This window comes from Myotis davidii, unplaced genomic scaffold (assembly GCF_000327345.1).
Source record: "Myotis davidii unplaced genomic scaffold, ASM32734v1 scaffold471, whole genome shotgun sequence".
Lineage (NCBI taxonomy): Eukaryota > Metazoa > Chordata > Mammalia > Chiroptera > Vespertilionidae > Myotis > Myotis davidii.
In genome coordinates this window covers 1,991,030-1,997,977 of record NW_006283354.1, presented here as the reverse complement: position 1 = coordinate 1,997,977, position 6,948 = coordinate 1,991,030, and the positions used below count along the sequence as shown (strand labels likewise).

At 47.3% G+C, this 6,948-nt stretch overlaps 1 protein-coding gene across 2 annotated transcripts in view; it reads right to left on the bottom strand.

The window, feature by feature from the left end:
- SKP1 (S-phase kinase-associated protein 1) overlaps nucleotides 1–246 on the bottom strand; it is a 21,581-nt gene extending 21,335 nt beyond the window's left edge. Inside the window, exon 1 of one of the 2 annotated variants that reach the window (XM_006753553.2) lies at nucleotides 157–246. The gene's annotated coding sequence lies outside the window, so the exon portion shown is untranslated. The other variant, XM_006753552.2, reaches the window with a different exon arrangement.
- Between the last annotated feature and the right edge of the window lie 6,702 nt (nucleotides 247–6,948).

Genomic DNA, 6,948 nt, shown 5'->3' with positions numbered 1-6,948 from the left:
CACCGGCTCGCGATGCGCGGCGCCACCGCCCCTTCCGGCTCTGTCGGCGGCTACTCACGGTGCTCGGTCTCAAGGAGAGAGCGGGCCGGAGGCTGATGAGAGCCGGGCAGCGTCAGCAGAACCAAATGGAAAAAGGTGGAGAACAAGGCCACTTACAGCAACAGCGCGGCTCGGCGTCGGTCTTTATAGGAGCGGCGGTGGAGGACCCCAGGACCCGTGACGTCACAGAGCGGCGGGGCTGGCCGCCGAGTTCGCCTGACGGCAGGTGGGGGAAGACAGGGTGGCTCCAGGACGCCGGAGGGGCGGGGCCGGGCGTAAAGACGGAGGGCGCGACGGAGCGGGCCTTGATTGTTATTCCCACCCTCGGACGCGGCATTCGCTGTTCTCAGAGGCCCCTGGGAAAGGCACTCTGCGACCTGCAAGGGTCTTTCAGGCAGGGGCTGCCCCCAGCCGAATTGATGACCCCGGTCCCGAAAAGCTTAGAAGCTGCTAGTGTCTGGGACGGCCAGCGGCTACCGTTTCGGCCGGGAAAGCTAGGGCTCCGAGAAAGAAAGTAGATGGGGCCCTGCAGTCACCGCTGAGCTTCTGCTCAGGGCCTCCGTGCCCTCCACTGAGCCTGACATGAGTTAGCTCACAGTCCGCAATACCTCTTGAGGTGAAATATCATTACCCTTTTCTCCTTTCAATGTGAGGGAACGGGTTCTGAACGGTTCCGTGTCAAAGCCAGTTTGGTGCTCTACCTTTTACTAACATCGACCTCTGCAGAGACTACCGGGCCCAAGATAACCACTGTTTTAAGGAAACCCCGGCCTAGAGAAGAGGCCTCCCTCTGGCAATGGGTCCCCATTCATTCAGGAAGGAATGCTGAGCTCCTGTGTAGGCCCGGGCACAGCGCTGGGGATTCGCAGTGAACCAGCGGGCCAGCCAGCCAGGGTCCAGCCTGGACAGAACTCTTTTTTTTATAAAATATATTTTATTGATTTTTTACAGAGAGGAAGGGAGAGGGATAGAGTTAGTAACATCGATGAGAGAGAAACATCGACCAGTTGCCTCCTGCACACCCCCTACTGGGGATGTGCCTGCAACCAAGGTACATGCCCTTGACCGGAATCAAACCTGGGACCTTCCAGTCCGCAGGCCAATGCTCTATCCACTGAGCCAAACCGGTTAGGGCCTGGACGGAACTCTTAATGGGTGCTCCCTGAAGTCTGTGATAGGGTCCATAGGATGAAGCCAGCCCTTGAGAGAAAGGATTGATCTGAAAATCCCCTCCCCTCCCCTCCCCTCCCCTCCCCATCCTGTCAAGGACTTTACCTGGCTCTACCCTGCTCAGCTTCGGGAACATTGCCACCCTCCCGAGGAGACTAGGGCGCCAGGCTCACCTAACCGGCAGGCACATGATGTGTTCCCGACGCCAGGGAGACAAAAGACTCTTCCACTCAGGGCCCTCTGAAGAAATCAGAGGCTTACAGTCCTGACGGGACGGGCTGGGCAGGGAGGCCAAGCAGCGTCTTGAGTTACCGGGTCTTTGTCTACCAGCAGTGGTATCCAGTGTCCGCCAGGTGCCACAGCTGATGAAGGAAGATGAAAGGGCCTACAGCTCTTGCTTTTTTCCATAACACAGCCCTGCCCTCAACAACTGAGCCTCAGGTCTCCGAGACAAGGCCCCCTGAAGCCCCTTCGCCCTGTTTGCCCCTGGCATACAGTGGCACCTTGTAAACTCAGTTGAGTATCCTAAGCAGGACTGGGCAGTGCCATGTCACACATCTAGCCCAAGCACCCAGCACAAGGCCTGGCATAAAGTAGGTGTATGGTTTTCTTTGTTTTTGTTTTTTTTAATACATTTTTATTAATTTCAGAGAGGAAAGCAGAGGGAGAGGTAGAAACATCAGTGATGAGGGAGAATCATCCATCGGCTGCCTCCTGCACGCCCCCCTTCTGCACACAACCCAGGCATGTGCCCTTGACCAGAATCAAACCTGGGACCCTGATAGTCCACAGACACTCTAGCCACTGAGCCAAACCGGCTAGAACAGTTAGTGTATGATTTTCCAAATTTGTCCGAGGACCCCCAATATTAGAATCACCAAGAGATGCTTGTTTTCAGGTTCTTAAAAAATGATTTACAGGAAAAAAAAAATGATTTACAGACAGTCCTCGGCGGGTTACTTCAGACTTGACATACATCGTTTCCTGGTTACATTGCCATCTCCCATCCTACCTAATAAAGAGGGAATATGCTAATTGACTGCCATGCTCTCAAAGATGGCTGCGCCCAGTCCCCTCAGCCCCACTGGGGCAGCAGGCACACGGCAAGGCTAGACTCCCCCAGTCCCTTCATCCCCTGCAGCTGCCCAGGGCCAGCCTGAGGTGCAGGTAACCAGGGCTGGCCAAGCAGCAGAGGTGTGATGGGGGTGTCGCCTCCCACCCCTGAGGGCTCCCGGACTGTGAGAGGGGGCAGGTCAGGCTGAGGGACGCCCCCTCCAGTGCATAAATTTTCATGCACCGGGCCTCTAGTTATTTATATAAAAAATATTCTGTCATTTTTATGTATGTATATATGTGCTTTATGTTTTTTATTATTTATTTACAAGTAAAGGTCAGGAATTATCTTTCTTTTAAAATTTTTTAACTGTTTTACTTCTTCTGTGTATGTGCTCCATGTGAGTGACGTAGGTGCTTATGTAGGTGGGTTCCGGCTTACAGAAAAAATCACGTTACATCACGCCGTAGGAACAGATCTCCGACGTAACACAAGAACCGACTGTATTTTTATTTGGCCTTAATGTAGTGTTACAAATACTGAGAACACTGAATTGCAGCAATTACCATTTATATAGTGTTTTCTTTCTCACAGAATTGTGTGAATATTAATTTAAATTAACTTAAAAAGTAATTACATTGAAATAAGTAAAATAACAAATAATATATAGTGATATGAGATCATCATAGCAAATATAAAGTGTCCCCCCCAAAATTTATACACACTTGAACAGCTGATAACTCACTTAATTTTCACTCTTCAGGTTTAACTGATTTGAAATAATGGGTGAAGCCCTAGCAAGTTTGGCTCAGTGGATAGAGCGTTAGCCTGCAGACTGAAGGGTCCCAGGTTCAATTCCAGTCAAGGGCATATGCCTGGGTTGTGGGCTTGGCACAACGTGCAGGATGCAGCCAATCAATGATTCCCTCTCATCATTGATATTTCTATCTCTCTCTACCTCTCCTTTCCTCTCTGAAATAAAAAAATATATTAAAAAAAAAAGAAATGAAATAATGGGTGAAGCTAGACTAAGCTTTGAACAAAGAAAATTTATCCTAAAGTGCCACTAGACTTTTTTTATGGAGATACATAAAAGATAAAGTTTCTGGTATAAAACCCAGCAACAGTCAATGAATTGAGGACACACAAATACCAAAGAAAATAATTCTTGATGCTTGTGATTCCATTGCTTCAAGTTATCAGCAGTGCCTGGACCAGAACAGTCATCAGTTTGAAAACAGACATTGACAAAACAATTATTCATTTCCGTAGATTCTTTTAAATTTTGAAAATGAACTATATATTAATAAACACTGACTTTATAATGATTCAAAGTGTGTAAACAATTTTTGGGACATCCTGTGTGTATTTTGCATGCTACTAACTGCTTTATTTTTATGAATAAAGGAACTTTTTCAAAGCAAAAAAAAAAGATGCTTGCTTTTAACATTCAGATCTCATTTACTCATACGTACTATTTTTTTTTAATATATATTTTATTGATTTTTTACAGAGAGGAAGGGAGAGAGATAGAGAGTTAGAAACATCGATGAGAGAGAAACATCGATCAGCTGCCTCCTGCACATCTCCCACCGGGGATGTGCCCGCAACCCAGGTACATGCCCTTGACCGGAATCGAACCTGGGACCCTTCAGTCCACAGGCCGACGCTCTATCCACTGAGCCAAACCGGTTTCGGCCACTCATACGTACTATTATATGCATAGATTATTTCAGGAAAAATACACAAGAAATTGTTTGCCTCAGGGAAGGGGAACTAGGTGACGAGGGAGCAGGAGTTGAGGTGATTTTTCACTTTATACCATTTTCTACATTTTGAATGTAAATCCATATGAATGTATTACATAGGTCAAAAATTCTATTCTTCAAAAAATAAATTGGCTTCAGGTCAAGAAAAATGCAAATTCCTGGGTCAACTCTTGATCTAATTAATCAACTCCCCAGGGGGTAGATTTTTCTGCCTTTTAAACAAGTCTCCAAGCCCAGGACAAGTTGGGGAAACCTCTGCAGTAGGACTCAGTAATAAAGCACTGCTAAGAAGGGACCAGCAATGTTTGTCAAAGGTGACTGGTTTAGCTCCATACTTTTTGAATCAACCCTACCCTCTTTCAAACCCTCCACTCAGGAGGGACAAGGCAATTGCTGGACTGTGGAGTACAAGCTAGGGATCACTCATCAGCAAGCAGGCCCGCAGGGGAGGCAGTTTGGGAATTTGGAGGCAAGCAGGGGGAATTTGGAGGCAAGCAGGCAGGCAGTGGGGGCAGGGGGCGGCGGTGAGCAGTTGAGGGCGAGCAGGTCGGCAGGCAGAATGATTAGAGGATATCAGGCAGGCAGGCAGGAAGGTGAGTGGTTAGGAGCCAGGAGTCCCAGATTGTGAGAGGGATGTCTGACTGCTGGTTTAGGTCCAATCCCTGTAAACTGGCAGTAGGACATCCTTTGAGGGGGTCCCAGATTGGAGAGGGTGCAGGCTGAGCTAGGGAACACCCCCCTCCCCCATGCATGAATTTCGTGCACCAGGCCACTAGTTAACTATAATCACCAGCTTAAGTCTGAAAGAACTGGCTTCTAACAGTCCCCATGGTGTGTGTGGATGGAGGGGTTAAGCCCTGAGAAGGCTGAGATGTCATTCTTACTTCAATCACTCCACACACTACATAATGAAAACCCCTTGTTCTACAGAGGAAGGAAATAAAACCAAAGAAAAGGACTCTTCCTGTGTCGCACAACCACTGCAGAGTAGGGCTGAGGCTCAGGCCCAGCTATGCTTCTGCCACCACAGCCCATATGTTGAATTTTAGCCCCATCCCTCAAATGCCAGAAATGTTTTCTGATTTACAACTATTCCCTGCATACTACCACAAGGGAAGGTAAAGGCCTTGGATTCAGGTAGTCCTGGTTTTTATGGTGAAATCATTTCCAGAGATTATCTCCCTTTGTTAATAGTTTCATTACCTCTAAAGTGTTTACAGGAGGATTCCTTCAAGGACCAGCCCCCTCAGTGCATCTAAAATGGAACAAAACTCAGTTTACATTCCCTTTTTCTGGCACCTATCACCCATGGGACAGACCTTGGATTCTAGATTGTGCATGTGTGTTCCAGCCCATAGGACAGCATGTAAACTAAGCAGTAATACCATTCTCCTGGTCAGAGATCTCCTGGCTGCACTCTACTACTGTGTCAACTTCCCTAGTCTTGCTCTCCTGATTGAATGGTATGCACATCAACTCTGTTAGGTGATCATGAAGAAGTTATTCCTCCCCTCTGAGCCGCACCTTCCCCTGGTGAGTCTCTCCTTCCTCCTTTTTGCCAAACTCTAAGCTTTCCACCTGGGTGTACCTAGGCAGGTGGACCTGAGAGCATCTCAGGCTCATGCCTAATGTGTAGGATCCCAAGGAGCATTAAATATGTCCTGAGGCCCTAAAACAGCATGGAAATTGCTCAAAGAGGGGGTAGGTGACCAGGAAGGAGCTTCTGGGGATGTGATAAAGGGAGCACAAAAGCAGATGAACTCCAAGCCAGAAACCATGGCACCAATGCAGACACCCGTGGGCACAGTAGAGACCAAGGATGGCAGCTCACAACCTAGTAGGGGCAAGGTCTGCCTGGTTCCCTGGGCAGTAGAGGAAAATGTATGATGACTAAGGACCAGACACCCTCCAGCTCCCTCACCTCCCACTCCATACCATGACCATATACTAGTTAGCTCTGCAGAATGTAGCTGTGATCTCGCATAGCAGAAGAGGGACAGACCCTCAACTTGACTGAGCATACCCCTGAAATGACTGAGTGATCATGCACTCATCCAACTGAATTCCCCAGGAAGTGATCAGATCACATTTCTATCAAATAGTAATAGGTACTATAGATGAAGCACAGTAACCTCTATTTTGTAAATAGTGCTGTTTGAAATTTCCACTGGACATAGTCCTTTGTTCTGTGAATTAATTCGGCTATTATTGGCTTGCTCTAATGATAGGACCTCAACTGTCTGACCTTGCAAGCTGCTCTGCTGCTATCCCTACCTACCCCCATACCAGCTGTCTTTTAGTTATCTGTACTCAAGGCTACTGAATTGTGTTGTACTCAAGGCTACAGGCTTCCTGCGAGATATCTACCAGCGGCTCTCAACCTGTGGGTCACGACCATTGGAAAACACATATAGCATATCAGATATTTACATTACTATTCATAACAGTAGCAAAATTACAGTTATGAAGTAGCCACAAAAATAATTTTATGGTTGGGGGTCACCACAACATGAGTAACTGTATTAAAGGGTCGCGGCATTAGGAAGGTTGAGAACCACTGTCAGCTAAGCATACATAGGGCTTTTTGAAAACTTGCAAAAGGGACCAGAAGCTCCATATTTAGGAGACAAAGACATTAGAAAAATATAAAAAGGAAAAGCTTCCTCCATGTTTTTGCTCAGACTCTGGAAGTAATATTCCTCTGAGCCCGCTAGCATAATAAAAGACTCCAAATTAATTTGGGGTATTAAGGTGTCTTATGTTCAGCTCACTGATCCTATCTAATAAAAGAGAAACAAGGTAATTGGTGTACAACCGCTACCCTTCCCATTGGCTAATCAGCGAGATATGCAAATTAACTGCCAGCCAAGATGGCGGCCGGCAGCCAGGCAGCTTGAAACTAACATGAAGCCTGCT